Source organism: Phyllostomus discolor, chromosome 4 (genome assembly GCF_004126475.2).
Source record: "Phyllostomus discolor isolate MPI-MPIP mPhyDis1 chromosome 4, mPhyDis1.pri.v3, whole genome shotgun sequence".
Lineage (NCBI taxonomy): Eukaryota > Metazoa > Chordata > Mammalia > Chiroptera > Phyllostomidae > Phyllostomus > Phyllostomus discolor.
Window position 1 is genome coordinate 204,519,417 of NC_040906.2, and position 16,027 is coordinate 204,535,443.

Below are 16,027 nucleotides of genomic sequence, written 5' to 3' on the forward strand. Positions count from 1 at the left end.
GAATAACCCCTTCAGGTCAGCAAGGCATTGTATGTGGCCAGACTTTTAAAGCCCCTTTTAGCATAATATGGCCACGCTTGGCCCAATTTATACTGGGCCACCCAGAATAAAGGGGTTCGAAGGGAATAAAGGATCGTAAAAGACACACGCAGGGAATAGGAAGAACACACGGGTCCTTACACAGCCAACACGGAAGAGGCTATTTTACATATTCCGGCGGATTATATCGTAAAAGAGTGTTTTTCAAACAGTAAAAGAATGAACATAAACCAGTAAAGCTCCTTCTATAATAAAGCCTCGCACAGCCCACACGTGTGGAGCTGAGGGCGCACTCCCGCCAGGGTTGGGGTGGGGCCCTGGGCCCGCTCGCCCACCCACAGCTCCTCTGAGCCCCCTCCTTGGCACCCCAGTGCTCCAAAGGAAACAGTTTGGAAGCCTCTAGAAGCTCCTGCTCATAGCCATTTGAGACAGTCCAAGAGTGAATGGGTTTAAAGTGTGGGAGCAGGAAGGTGGGGTACCATGAAGGACTCTGAGAGCTCTGGGGTGAAGCTCCCAAACAGAATTCACGGTCGCTAGAAGGAGGTGCAGGAAGCCCCGGCTTCACAGCCCCCACGACGGGCCCCAGCCTCTCTCTGCAACGCTGCCTCCCACCCTTGACCCCTCCGAGGTGTCCCAGGTGCCCCCCCAGGCCGGGCTGGCCTGCACCCACCTGCCCCCACCTGCCCCACAGATGTGGGGCAAGCCGGGGTTGTCCCGGGCTTGTCCCATGCTGAAGGGGTAAAGCTGGACCTGGAGGATTTACTTCGAATGATGTAAATATCTCATTCATAATTTTTATATTGGTTACATCCTAGTTTTGGCATAGTGGGTTGAACAACATACATTATTAAAATTTACTTGTTTATGTCTCCTGTTTTACACCATGGCCGCTAGAAACGGTGCATTACCTGTGCTCCGCACACCTGTGGCGCGCATCGTGCGTCTGTTAGCGCCGTCAGGCCGAAGGACTCCAGAGAGGCTGGCCGGCGCCCCGGGGGGCCGCTCTGTGACTTCTGTGGGGGGTGGGGCCGCAGGAAACCGAAGGAGGTGCCCACAGCTAGTGGGGACACGGGCTCCCCCCTCGGTTATTAGAGAGACAGTGGAGACTCGGGTCGTAAACGTGTAGGGAGTAAGTGTGCACACACTTTCCAAGTTTTTAATGTTGGCAACTATCTCATCACTTCAAAAACAGAATGCAGCACAACGGTGTTGCGGCCAAACAGAAGGCGTGGGAGCCAGAGCTGGCCCTGGGACGGCCCTGTGCGGCCCTGGGGCTCCCCCATCAGCCTCTGGCTGAGTTTCCAGCACTTTCTGCCCCCCAGCTGCGCCGGCCCCCCAGACAGGCTGTCTCTCGGCCCCCACCCCAGCACCTCACCTGAGGCACCTGTCAATGCTAACTAGATGACCAAGACGTGCCTGAAAGAACAATGGATTCTGGAATCTTCTTGTTCAGAGGGTCTTAAACGAGACATGTTTTCTTCTCTCTCTGGGGTGTGGGCTGTGGTCCCACCCAAGGGAGAACGAGGAACCAGCTGCTTGAGCTCATTCTCATTGGAGCAAACGTTTTGGCAAAACATCCCTTGCTTGCGGCAAAAGGGGTTACGGAGGTCAGAAGAAGACCTCCATGCGGCGCTGAAGGTTAGAGAAAACAAAACTGTTCGAATGGAAACGCTGGGACGTAATTTCAAAAGAGGCCTGGGGACCCCTGGAGCCACCGAACAGGAGGGCCTTTGGGCCACCTCCCGATGAACCCTGTCCACGCTCCTCATAGCACAGGCAGCAGATGGCACCCAGGGGCGTGACTTGGCGCTGGGGTCTGTAAGGGGCCAGGCTGCGGCCAGGCAGTGGCCAGGCGGTGGGAGGGCGAGCCCTGCACCCAGGCTCGTCAGGACACTGTGCAGGGCTGAGCCATCACCGAGCCCAGGGCCCCAGGTACTGGACAGGAGGGAGAATGCAGGGAGCTGGGGAACCGTAACTTGCCAGCATCCCGCTTTGTTCTGGTTTTGTTTCTAACATAGCCAACACTTAGAAATACTGGAGGTTCACATTCTCCCGTGTTCTTTTTAGTCCGGTGATTTAAAATGTGTCAACTTCCTGGGTGTTAAGCCTCCTCTGGGAGCACCGGAGCGCCGGCACTGTCCCAGCAGCCCCGGATTCCCTCCCCCACCACCCCCAGGAGCTGACTGGGAAGGAAAGCCCCCTCCCACATGGGCAGACAGGGTGCCGCCCACTCTCCCGGTGCACCTGCGCTGGACCAACCCTAACGATGCTTACATTTCATAACCTCACACTTTTCAAATAACAACAATAAACTTACATCAAAAATCCTACATACTGGGCATCACCATGGGGGAAGCCAGCTAAGTGCCCCCAGTGACAATCAGGAGGGACATGAGAAAATGTGCAAAAAAAGAGGAGGCCTTAAAAACGGCTCTCTCTAGGCCTAAACATGAAATCCGGGAGCTTGAAACCAGGCCTCTGGAGAAACGAGTTCGTTTGAGGGGCGGTTGGATTGGGCGGCGACCAGCACGGCGGCCCAGGGCTGCCCGTTTCCCGAGCTCCTCCCAGGGCCGTGGGCAGGGACCCTGGCGACTTGTCACAGGACACGTGTTCAGGACAGTACATGAAGTGAGATGTTTCGGCTGCTCACGGTCAAGGGTATCGTCTCTCTGCACTTCAGCTTCCCCTCTGCCCCACCTCCCCACACCCCGAGAGGTGCCATTGCAGAGTCAGGGCATTAGGGGAGTCTCTCTAAAGAGAGGTTCGGCTGGGCTCAGGGGGCTGTGTGTCTGGACCTCACAGCCACTGCCAGCTGCCCCCTGACACAGGGACGTGTCTTCTCCCGCCCACCTGCCGGCTCCTTCAGGTCAGGCACAGAGACACGAGGTCCCGAGGGAGTCACTGCCACAGGAATGTGTCCCCTGGGGCCTGACCCCGGACACACCCAGGATGCACGTGGAGGAGAAACAAGGTTTGAAATGTATAGAGTCAGAGAAGTTAGTCCACAGGCAGTTCTTCCAACGTCAGGAGAGAACACCGTAAGTGGAGGACTCAGATCTCCTAGAGGCCTATTCAAACCTGAACTTACTCCCTAGGCAACGCGTGGGAGTGGAAATGGCAGCACGTGGGATCAGACAGGCGCTGCACAGCTTTGCTCTTCTTTGAGAGGAATTGTGCAAAGGAGACTTGACAAGAACTCCTGTGTTCGGGGGGGGCACAAGCGTGCTCAGTGCCCCGCCCCCCCAGGCACATCCATAACAGCCCCTCGGAGAAGGAAGAAGGACGGAGACATTCTCATGGTTGATGACCCTCCTAACCTTGACGCAGTGTGGAAAGTGAGTTGAAAAGCCCAAGGAACCTTTCTAAACCGTCAATAGTGGAGCAGCCGTGCTCCAGGGAGGGCGGACCAGCTTCTGTTCTTCTCCGTAGAAAATGCTGTAAGATTGTTGGTACGGGCAGAGGCGACCAGAGCGCGCAGTCAGAAACGCAGGGAAGGGGTATTATAGTCAGGAAGCCGGTTAATGAAAACCGTGCGTGGTATTTCTCTAGATCCTGTGGTGTCTTACACTGGACTGCTTTTCAAAATGTGGAATATACTGTGGCTTCTCATTCCAAATGAATATGATCAATTTTGTAGCTAATTTTCTGTTAACGTTTTTATATTCTCTTTTCAAAGTGGACCCTCCCAGCTGGTTAAGCTTCAGGCCCCACAAAGCCAGACCCGCCCTTGTCCTCGGGGGAAAGAGAAGACATTCAAGAAAAATGTGAAGCACACATTTTCCTATTGGCAAAGGAGAAAAAGTAAGGTAAAAAAAAAAATCCTAACAGCAAAATAACCGAAGCAGGAAAATCTGAAAACGCTAAGTTCAGCAAAGAAGAAGGAATGCTTCGCTGACGCATTTGCACCCTCAGCGATTTCTCTTACGGCATCAATAGCATCGCCAGGGTCACAGCAATAAACAGGCTTCCAGGAAAGGTCAAGTAGCGTCCCAATTCCTGACCTGCCTTCTCCCCTGCAGGACCTCAGTCTGGCCCCCAGAGCGCCAGGCAGGAGAACAAAAAATCCAGCCTCCACCTTTTAGTCCTTGAAGATGGCTCATCCCCCACAGGCAGAGGCCGCCCCCACGCACCGCTGGGGGGCGGCAGACCCAGGGTGCAGAGGCGCTGTGGTCTGGGTCCCCTTCCCCCTCCCGGGGGTGACATTAGCCTGAGCCGTGGCGCTCCCCGTGTGCTGACTGCCCACAGGAAGCACACGTCATCACTTCCAGCCCTGCCCCTCGGTGGCCCACCTGACCCACCTGGAAGGCATGAGCCGGCTTATTTAGTAATGCAAGCAGAGACTAAATATGTTTCCCGGACTGGGCAAAGTTTCCCCCACACCCTGCACATCCCCTCGCTCTTGGTCCTTACTTGAACTTGGTCTTGTCTTGGTAACTCTATATCTGACACCGGCTTCTAGCCTCCCCCTGTCTTGGCAGCTCTCTGAGCTCCATGCCTGGCTCGGGAGCCCTGGACCTGCTGTGCTGGGTCAGCCTTCCCGCTTCCTCTCCACCAGAGACAGAATCCAGTGGGCCCTGCGGAGGTCTCTGCAACTGAGCAGAGTCCCCCAGCTCTCCCGCTCCTCGCCCTCCTCTGTGCGCCCTTGACCTCACTGGTGCTGCTGTCCCCCACGTACGGCTGCTACAGGCCTTCTCGTCCTTTCTGCCCAGTCCCCTCCTATTCTTCCTACTCTGCCCGTTCGATTCTGAACGCTGACCTTCAGCTCTAGGTCTGCAGCCCAATCCATCACTCCTCCCTGCGAGGCCAGCTCCCAGGTCCAGGCCAGATCCCTGGAGACCCAGTACCAAGGAGAGAAAGAAATTTGGACATGCTCGGTTTTGCTTTTGCCCTTGGTCTGAACTTCCATGTTGCCCAGGTGGGCACACCCACCCTCCAGCCTCCACGCTGCAGAGGTGCCCCTGCGCGCCTGCCCCCATGGCGGCAGGAGGACAGAGTTTGGCCAATCAGTGTATCAGGATAGAAGAGTGGGAGTTGTCTGGCCCAGTGTGCAGCCCGTAGCATGCCCAGCACCCTGTGGTACCCACCCTGTGGCTACCCCTGGGTCACCCAGCTGGCTTCCTTCCTGGTCTGGAAAGCAACCTGTTTCCTGAGACCGAGAATGCCACACGCAAAGACTTGCAAGTGAATGTTTATTCTGCAGGTCTCACGACCGACTTGACCTTTGTCTCGGACACCTGTGTGAAGGTCAGGCGTGAGAAAGTAAGTGGCCGCACATGTGAATCCTTTCACTTTTATCTTTCCTCATGTCTAGGTGGTGATTGAATTTTTTGTTTTTGTTTTGGTCTTCAAAATAAGGAGATGCAAATGGCTATTGTATTAAAGAAAACCTCCCAAACAGTTTATCTTTAAAGTAAACTTAATTTAAATACTTTGATATAAAGCAAGTGAATCAGACAAAAAATATTTTTGACAACACAGTGTGGGTAATGTCCCAAACACAGCCTTCTGTTCATTGCAAACCTTTTTCCCAGCATTTCACCTAACTCTGAAGGCATGTCAGCACTACCCACAGCATCGCAAAGGCCTGCCGTGGGGCACCACACCTGAGGGAGAAATTGGAAAGGCTGAGGAGGAATTAAGAATACTCTAAATCCAACTGTAAACTTCGAAATATGCAAGTTCTCCACTTCCACTGGACTTTGACGGGAGAAAACATATTGAGGGGTGAGGTCTCGACCCCCACCGGGCAGAGCACCGCTGGGACGGATGGGGTGGGAGGAGGTCGCCGCTTCCTGGACATCGAAGCCCCCGGGCCTTCTCCCAGCTCCACGGCGGACGGCCTTGCTGGGGGTGCTGCCGTTCAGAACGGACACCGCAGGTCACGTCTGGTGAAAGGACCACAGTGTGGCCGCAGTGGCACTGCCAGCCTGGGCTGGCCTGTATTCCACCCTGGGTTCTATCCTGAATCCCACCGGAAACAGTGTCCCCAGTGTGCAGGCTGGGTGGGTGGGCAGGGGGGCCTGGCTGGCCTCCAAGGCTTCGGATGTTGAAGTTGTATGACATTCCCTTAAATATCGCTGCCATTGTGCACTCCTTTGGGGTTGATTAAACATCAGTTGCTCCAAGTCTTCCTTGAGCACATGCGTACCATGTCTAATCCCCCTCTCCGGACCTAGGAGCGCCCGGAGGGTCTGATTCCCCTTGGGATATGAAGTCCCCAGACCCAGGCCCGAGCATGGGGTGGTGGGAGGGGGGGTTGGGCAGCTACACTTGACCATCAGATGCCATGAAAGGAGCCGAGGGGAGTCAACGCCTTTTGAAGGAACTAAAATGAAAGACAGGCCCGGGGTCCACCGGCGTCACTGGCCCAACAGGGAAGGCAGGACAGCGGTGTCCAGGGGGCAATGGGAGAATGACGAGGGAAGAGAGAGGCAGTTTTGAGCAAAGGGTGAGACACACAATTTTGAGAAATAAATAACTCACAAGCAACTTCTCAGATATCCAGGCTCTCCTAACCTCATCAATCTGTGACTGCAGGATTAATTGCTCTTCTTTTTAATATCATGTTTTTATAGCAACCGTTGCCTAGGGCCCTGGTTGTCAGTGATAATACCTCCCAACTTCATATATCCGCAGATGTTTTTTAGCGTGTTGAGGCACTACTTATAGCAGTAATCTGTCGTTGCGCAACAGATCATTGCAAATCAAAGGTTTCAAACAGCACTTCTTTCACAGCTGCTGTGAGCCAGGAATCCGGGCGTGGCTCAGCGGAGTCCTCTGCTCCAGGGTCTCACAGGCGGCAGTGACACTGTCAGCAGGACTGAGGTCTCCTTTGAAGGCTCCCCTGGGGAAGGAGCCACACCCAAGTTCAAGTGGTTACTGGCAGGATTCTGTTCCCTGCTGGCTGCTGGCTAGAGGCCCCGCTCAGTGCCTTGCCACGTGGGCCTCTCCAGCACGGCTTCTTGAGGGCCAGGAAAGAAGGCGATAGATGATCCCAGACAAGAAAAACACTAAAGGAGTTCATTACCAGCAAACCAGTATCACAAGAAATGTCAAAGGGACTTCTTTAGGAAGAAGAAAAAAAAAGACCAAAAATAGGAATAATAAAATAGCAGTAACAACACACCTGTGAATAATTACTTTAAAGGTAAATGGATTAAATGCTCCAATCCTAAGGCTTTTGGGTGGCTGAACCAATAAGACAGGACCCTTCCGTGTGCTGTGTACAAGAAGCCCACCTCAGACTGAAAGACACACGTGGACTGAAAGAGATGGAAAAAGATCTTTTCTGCAAAAGGAAATGGAAAAAATAAAAGCTGGGGTAGCGATACTTACATCAGACAAAAATACTTTAAAACAAACGCTATAACAAGAGACAAAGAAGGGCCTCGCAAATCCACTTCTGGGCATTTATTCTAAGAAACCAAAAACACTAAATCAGAAAGACATATGCATGCATGTGTTTGCTGCAGCATTATTTACAACAGCCAAGATATGGAAGCAACCTAAGCAGCCCACCAACAGCTGAGTGGACAAAGAAGGTATGGTGTGTATCTCCAATGGATATTACTCAGCCATCTGCAACAGTACGGGTGGACCTAGAGAGCATCGTGCTAAGTGAAACAAGTCAGACAGAGAAAGACAAATACCATATCACTTCATTTATATGTGGAATCTAAGAAACAAAAATAAATGAATAAAACAGAAACAAGCTCACAGACGCAGAGAACAGAGGGATGGCTGCCAGATGGGCGGGGCGGGGGGCGGGGCGAGAAAGGATGGATTAAGAAGCACTGACTGCCGGTTATGAAAACAGCCGAGGGGAGGTGCGGTGCAGCGCAGGGCGTGCAGTCAGCGATACTGTAGTAACTACCGTGTGTCCCCTGGGTGCTACATTTCTCAGGGTGATCACTTCGTAAGACGTATAAATGTCTAGTCACTGGTGTACACCCGAAACTAATATAGTTTATGCCAACTCTAATTGAAAAATAAATTTTTTTTAAAGAAAGCAATCGAGTCTGACAGTAGGACCAAGCCATGACCCTATGTAACCTACCAGAGAGGCGATGTCCCATCACCCTTGCCCCACCCTCTGGGTTAGAAGCAGGTGACGGTTTGTGCCCACACTCAAAGGGATGGGTTTCGAGGAGTGTGACTGCCAGCGCGGGGTCCCCGGCCGTGGTGGAACTGCCCTCTACACCTCACTGCCCAGGATCAGTTGCTAAGGCTCCCCGGCGGCCCCTGCTGCTGCTGTCACTGCTGCCGTGGCTGCCAGGAGCGCTAGGGAGGTCGCCGTGCTGATGTCATAGCTCTGCTCCAAATGACACTTTGCCAAGAGCCTGTGGGACCAGGGAAGCACAGTCCAGAGAACCCCATAGCTGCTCCTGAGGGGTCTGCTCCTAGGTCCCCACACGGACCGCAGGGGCAGCCTTCCAGAGAGCTCCCAGCCACGTGGACCACCCCCACCCCCATGCCCAGAGAAGCTGCAGCTCTCCATTGCCCACCGTTGCCTTCCTTTCCCAGCTGTCCTACCCCAGCACCCGCCTTTCCTCCCACAACTGAAATGAGCCCCTCCCACCCAGAGCATCGGGTTTGACTCCTTGTCCTGACCCCAGTCCATCAAACACTCCAAAGCCACCCATCGTAGGCCTGCCGGTCCCACCTACTCCGTCTTATTCCAGCCAGGGGACAGCAGCGCCCAGCCCAAGTGTGAGCCACGCCATTCCTGTCCCTTTCTGTCCTCTGCCCTCCAAGGTCGGGAGAAGAGCAGGCCAGCCAGATGTCCTTGCTGCCTTTGTCTTTAGCTTCCAGACTCCCAAGCACACCCCTGATCATGCAAGGCCCAGGACAGCCCAGCCCCAAGGAGGACAGGGCCAGGGGCATACCCGGCCGACATCACTGGCCCCAGCAGCCCAGCCCAGAGCGGTTCCATGTGGGCCGCTTTCACTGCGTTCAGGGCTTCCCCTGGGCCGTGGGGTACTTCTTCCAGGACCAAAGGCCGAGTTAGGAGACAGTCTAACCTCTACCTCGGAAGGCAGTGCACCTTTTTGGCACCCAAAGTCTTTCCACCTTCAAAATAACGCAAAGTCCAGACGCCCCCAGGTCCTCTCACAGGTCCCCAGGGTGTCAGGTGAGGGGACACTCAGGAGGCCTGGCCGTGTTCATCTCTGGGGGACACAGGTGCAGCGAGCTCATTTTCTACACAAAAAAGCAGCCCTCCGGCACCCCCAGCGGAGTGAGCCCACACTTCAAGGGGCACTGTCCCTGGCCGTTCTGGGACAGCCGTCACCATGCACCTGTCCCACGGGGAGCTGACGCGTCAACCGGCCATCGTCCCATGACGTGAGGGCAGGGTCCGTGGAGGGAACGGGGCACGCCCAGGGACCGGAGCAGCCCTCTCCCCCGAAACGTCAGACAACCCCAGGTCCACGCCGGAGCCACCAGGGAGAGAGAGAGGAGGCTTCCTGGCCCCGTCTTTCAGCCTCCGACGCTTCAGGAGGTATTTCACCGACGGCCCGGGGCTGGGGGTGGCGTTCTGTGCGCGCCACTGTGGGTGAGGCAGTGGGAGAGGGGCCGGTTGGGGCACTCACGCCTGTGGTCGGCGGTGGGGGGAGGGCCCCGTGCGGTGTGGGCAGGGCGAGCGGGCAGGGAGTCTCAGGAGTGAAGGGCGGAGGGGTAACGTTTCCCGCTCCAGCTCGGTCTGTGAAGCGTGAGCCCATGCCAGGCGAGAGCCCTGCCAAGCCCAGATTTATTCACTTCAAAGGCCTTCATTTTTTTCAATCAGAACAGACAGGAGTTTCCAGACTCGAGGCTCCCTCGGACGGCTCCAAACTGTCCAACTGCTGACGCCGCAGTCTTTCCCAGGGTTTGTTTGGACAAAGCAGCAAATGCGTGAAAAGCAAAAACTGTATTTTGCCCAAAGGAGCTCCCTGAATTTGGAGAGTGTATCATTAAGCAAAGCTGCGTTGGGACGAGAGTCATTTCGCATTCCTGAAGGGTGACACTCTGCGACTCTTTGGCCTCAGGGCCGGCGGGGCTCTGGAGAAATGGCAGAGAAGCAGGATTCAGCCTCACAGGGAATCTGGAGTTGACGAGGGGAAGAGGAAAGGCAAGCACTTCCTAGGTGCTTGGCCTCGTCTGTCAGCCCACAGGACGGTGGCCAGAATCTGGATACCCCCGGCTCCAGGCAGGCAGCCCCCCACGGGGCCCCGGGCCTGGAGCAGCCCCCCCACGGGTCAGGCACTGGTGCAGGAAACAAACGCACGCATTCAATGCCCTCCACCCACGGCACAGGGACTTCTTAAGTGTGAAATTCATTCCCTCTACGGGCATTAAATGAGCACCAATGGTATACACTCAGAGAGCCCCTGGGAAATGCGGGGGAGAGATGTGTAAACAGGATCTGTGAGTCCCCAGCTCTCCGGCTCCTGCAGGGGAGGGGAGGGGAGGGCAGGGACGGCGCTCCAGGCGGGACAGGCCGAGGCAGCCGACCGCCAAACAGAGGGACCAGGTGGGAGCCTCCAGGCACCCTTCCCTCAATCCAGCGACGAGCGACCTTCTGCCCATCCTGATGTCGGAGAGCCTTCAAAATGCAGTGTAACCCACAGGAATTGTATTGACACCCAGCTTTCCATGACCACATTCACTCTGTAAAGAAAGATAAGTTTTAACTCGGTCGTCTCAGCTGCCTCTCGCACACACCCTGACCGGGGATGGAACCCCCAACCCAGGCGTGAGCCCTGTGCCCTGACCAGGAACTGAACTGGTGACCTTTGCTTTGTGGGACAGCACCCGACCCACTGAGCCACGCCGGTCAGGGCAGCTCGTATTGTCCTACTCATTTGTCACTTTGTGTGGTTCACGGTCCATCTCCTCCAACTGGAACATGAACTCCAGGGCTCCAGCTGTCACCATGCAAGTCGGAGGGGTCGTATTTACGAAAACACCGCACTCAGGAGCTCGGAGGGGCTGCTCTCGGTGGCTCTTCCCGGCCGGCAAGTTCTCCTGAGCTGTCACTGTGCTGAAGCGCTGCTGCATCCCACGGGAGGAGACTGGGGTCACCGCAGGTCCCACGGGAGACGGGCGTCGCTGTATCTGTGCGGGAGGTGCCTCTGCCATTGGATGTCGGTGGTGAATCCACGCCCCCCGCAGGCAATCCGGTGCACGTGGACTGGACGGTAGGTGGTACTGGGCAGAGGTGGCTGAGCCGATGTGCTTCCCACCCCTACCTGCTCACAGGGCGAGTACTGAGAGGTGGAGTCTCCGCTCCCTCCCCCGGGGGCCAGTAGAACAGGGCGGGGGGACTCCGCATGCCTAACATTTAGGTCACAGCAGGCGCACGGCTCTGCTTGGCCCTCTCTCTGTCCCCAAATGACCATCCTGAGGAGCCAGTCACCACATTGTGAGTAGCCTGAGACACTCAGAGATGTCACATGTGGCTGTCTGGACCACAGCCCCAACTGGGACCCCAGCTAACAGCCACCAGCAGCTACCAGATAGGACAGTGATAAGCCTTCACGTGACCCCAGCCCCAGCCTGTGAGCCAGGGTCACGCTGCAGAGACAGGCCACCCCTGCTGTGCCCAAGCTGATCCTGATGCCCAGAAACTGTGGGGAATAACAAGGGGTGACCATCATTTTGGCCACTGAGTTCTGGGGTCACTTGTTACGCAGCTACAGATACTAACACACAGATTCCTGAAGGCCACTGTCTCGCCGCTCGCAGCACTGAGGACTCTTGGTATAGGGAATACCAGGGCCGGGGTGGGCCCCTGGTTGGAAGAGGGTCCAGGGGATCCATGCCGGAGCTGTGCATCCTGAGCACACGATTTTCACGTGGGCGGACTGGAGGCAGGACACGGTGGAGATCCTACTACCTGGTGTCACTGTGCAGACACCTCTGCCATTTAACACCGCTGTTCCTCCGAGTGTGTTTCCTAGGCCTCCCGTAACGTTGTGAAGGTGATGTAAAGCACTTCTTTCTACCTGTAACTGTAGTGAAATGAGGTACTGCCTTGACAACTAGATACATCCCCAGGCCCACCACGTCACCAGGGTCCCCGGTGAACACAGGCAGACCTGCCCCGTGCCCTCCCCCACCGCCCGCACCCTGGACCTCCGGCTGTGTAAATGCTAGGAGTGGGGCCGTTTCCCAGTCGGCCGCCCCAGCCCTCTGAGCAGCCAAGACAAGCAGCCCGTGTTGGAGCCCAGCGCCGTCATGGCCTCCAGCGCTGCACGCTCATGTCATGCGTCTGGACGGAAACCAGAGGAGCACGAATGACTTCAGAGCAGCCCGGGGGCCCAGGGAGAAGCGGCTTCCAGCAAGCGTGTCCCTTAGCCGCCTGCGAGTCTCCGAGCTGGGGAAGCCACTGTGGGGGCGCGGGGCCTGGGGAGGCCCAATCCGTATGTTCACTCTTTCTGCCAGCCCGTGGCCTCCCACACGCGGCACAACACACGGCCAGCCGGGGCTGGGGGAGCTTGCTCCCCTGCAGACTGTTCTTGGGGAAGAAGCAAGACTGCTTCGGAGGAGTCGAATGTGTAAGAAAACGGATTCGGCCTTGACCAGAGTGGCTCAGTGGGTTGGCTGTCATCCCACAAAGCGAAAGGTCGCTGGTTCCATTCCCAGTCCAGGCATATGCCCGGGTTGTGGGTTCTGCCCCAGGTCCAGGTGAGTGCAAGAGGAAACCGATGGATGTTTCTCTCTCACATTGATGTTTACTCTCCCTCTCTTTCTCCCTCCCTTCCCCTCTCTCTAAAAATGCATAATCTAATCTTTAAAAAAAAAGGGATTAGAAATAAAATAGTGTTGGAGAAGGGACAGAAATAGGGGAGTAGCGTCCTGTTAAGCACGCGCATTCTTCCGTGAGGCCGCCTGGCCTGGCCCTTGCTTCCCTGCAGCTCCCCGTCCATCGCCCGGGAGGGCTGTTGTCTCTGGTTCACCCTTGAATGAACTGAGGTTTAAAAAAAAAAAAAAAGCCTGGGTTTGCAAACGTCTCTGATGTGAGGGTGGGGGAGAAATGAGGAACGCAGGGCTACACCCTTCCTAGGGGATGTTTGAAAATGTGCCCTTGTTCCTGGAAATCCACAAACTGCTCTCAAAGTTTAGGAATGAAGAGGAAAAGTTTGGAGCCCTAACGAGGGGAACGGGGTGAGTTTAGGGCTGGGGGAGACCGCCCCGTTGTTTGTCCGGATGACGCACTACATCGTGACCGTGCGCGCTGGACTTCTCTCTCTGCAAGGGAGCAGTGGGCTCTGCATTTTCTCTAAAGACACCACTCCATCTCTATTTGGATTGGGGTCGTAGCCTGTATTATAAAAACCCAGGAGATTTAGCTAAACACGGATATTACAGACAGCAAAGCAGGAAATAGCTCACTCTGATAGCCCGGCATTGCCTTTCACCTGAGTTTAATCCGATCACTAACTTTGGAAGCAAAAGCCTTTCTCCTCCGCTCAGAAAATGAAATTCTGCAAAACCGCTGCCAACGGGGGAAGAACGGGACCTGTCCAGTGGACCAGGAAACGGCTGGCCACGTTCTTTTCCAAACTTTCCTAAGAACAGTGTTACAGCAGCTATGCATTTCTGATTAACCAAGATACAGAGTTGAATCCAGCAAACATTTTGAGACCTCTTGTGTTCCAGAAATATTTTATGTCATTTATATCTATATATACAGGTATGTATATGTCATGTACATATGCACACATAGATACGACACAGACAAGAAGACATGACTGAGTTAGCTTGGTGACAGGTGGGTGGAGTGACTCTCACAGGTGGGGGAAGCCCTCATTCTGCCGTTGAACTCTACAGGTTGGGTGATGACATCGGAGGTGGACGGGCAGCACGCCTTGGGGAGCACTAGCCACGGCTAGGATTTGGCCTCACCCTGGCACAGTGAAGCTGCGACCTTTTTTACTCTGCCACCGCCATGTATTGAGAGGACAAATTCGAAATAAGTACCAATTACCGGAGCATCCAAACACAAAATAAAAACCAGAGGCAGCCAGACCACACCGTCCATGGCGTCCGTGGGCAGTAACACCCTGCACACTGCGGGTCGGTGGCGGCCGGATGCCCGAGCTCCCTGCACCCGGGGCCCATCACACCAGCAGCTCCCCACCGCTCCAAGGTTCCTCTGGCTCATGGCCCAGAGTTAGGGAACTTGCTTTCTCCTGCCCACTTCCTCCTTGCCCCGTGCGCCCTGCTTTCCCTCCGGGTGTCGAAGTTCACAGAGATTTAGACTGACCACGCCTGACAGTGGCAAGAGCAGAGCTCGGGTCCCACGTTCTTCAGCCGCACCCTCGGCTGTGAGAGCAACACTAACGGGCAGGGTCAGAGAAGCGCACGGGTGGAGCCACTGATTTGAGAAACATGGTGTGAGGGTCAAGAAGTGGGGATTTTAGCTGGAGAGACGTAATCTCTTGAGACCTCATTTTCCCCACTAAAAAAAAAAAAATGCTCTCTGACTTCTGAGGAACTTAGATTTCACACGTATCCAAAGACTTAAACAATGGAAAGTTTTTAAGACTAAAAGTAGCAACTCCTAAAAAGCTTTACGCTCATACTTTCATCGGAGAAATTACAGCGTCCAATGTTGAATCCATGCCAGTTAAAGATGTGGTCTCATAGCTGTGGTGGCGGGACTGCTCCACAGGCCAGTGTCGATGGCACACGGGGACCAACTGTCCCAGTTTGCCCCGGCAGAGAGATGCCTCCCCTGCACACAGCACTTTTGATGCCACAAACGGGACATGCTAGGGACAACCTGGACATGCTGACGGTCTGGAGCCACACTTTTCCTTCAGTGACACAACCCTCAGACCGCTTCAGTTTCCCTAACGGCCAGGTGAGGCTCACCTGCGACACCTTGGCCGATCAGGGACAGAATGGACAGGTTTGGGGGCAGAGCTCGGAGAACAGAGGGCTGGGGGTGACCTGACCACTGGTCGTGGCAGCTGGGGGTTGGAGTTTCTGGGGCCCGTGTGGGCAGCATCAGGGCGGGCCGACTCTTCGACAGCCTGGCTCAGCGAAGGTCTAGTCTGCATCCCATTTTACGACTTTAGCGGTCCATGGTTAGAGGGAAAACATAAATCCTACATTCCTCATATGTACAGTATACCTTTAAGGGTTCTACCAAATAGAAGTTTTTGTTGTTAGAGGGAGGGAGGGAGGGAGAGGGCGAGAGACTGCAGCAGGCACATCTCAGTAACTTCCAGAATGTCTGTCCTGCTCCCTCCCTCAGGCCCGTCCGCATCCTCTCTCTGCGTCCATATGTCACCTTGTCATGGACAAATCAGTGGCTGAGATGGGAATGGCTTTTTCTACCTCTCACGTCCCTGTCGGTGTGACACACTTGGTCAGTTCGACTGTGTCCCGCCCCAGGAGGGGCGCTGCGTGAAGAAAAGTTACAGCCACAACACACCTGCCTGCCACGTGACCTCGAGACCAGCGTTTGACCAAAGTACTGGGTGCCACAGACCAGCCGAGGTGGCACATAATGGAGGTGGTCCACACCTCTGACTGGTGGACTGTGACTCAAGAGTACCTACCCTCCAGAAGGCAGGTGGGCTTCATGTAACCAGTCGAAGGTCCTAGGGCCAACACGGAGGCTTCCTGAAAATGAAGGAATTCTCCCTCCAGACCGCAACATACACGCTCTGCCTGGATTTCCAGCCTGCTGGTCTACCCTGCCTATTCCGGACTTGCCAGCCGCGTCATCATGGGAGGCCGTCCCTGAAAGTGTCTCTCTTGGGTGCAGGTGGTTCTCCCACTGGTTCTGTCTCTCCAGAGAACCCTTTTCTTGTGGCCCCTTAAATAATCTCGAAGGACGAAGGAAAAGGATAACTGGAAAGATAGAAGAAGCCCGAGGTAGGGGAGGGGTGGCTGAACCAGCTAAGAGACCTCTTCTGCCCAGGACACACCGGCCGGCGGACGCCCAAGTGCACAGAGTGAGAGAGGCAGAGAGACCCTTCCTCCAAGGCCACGA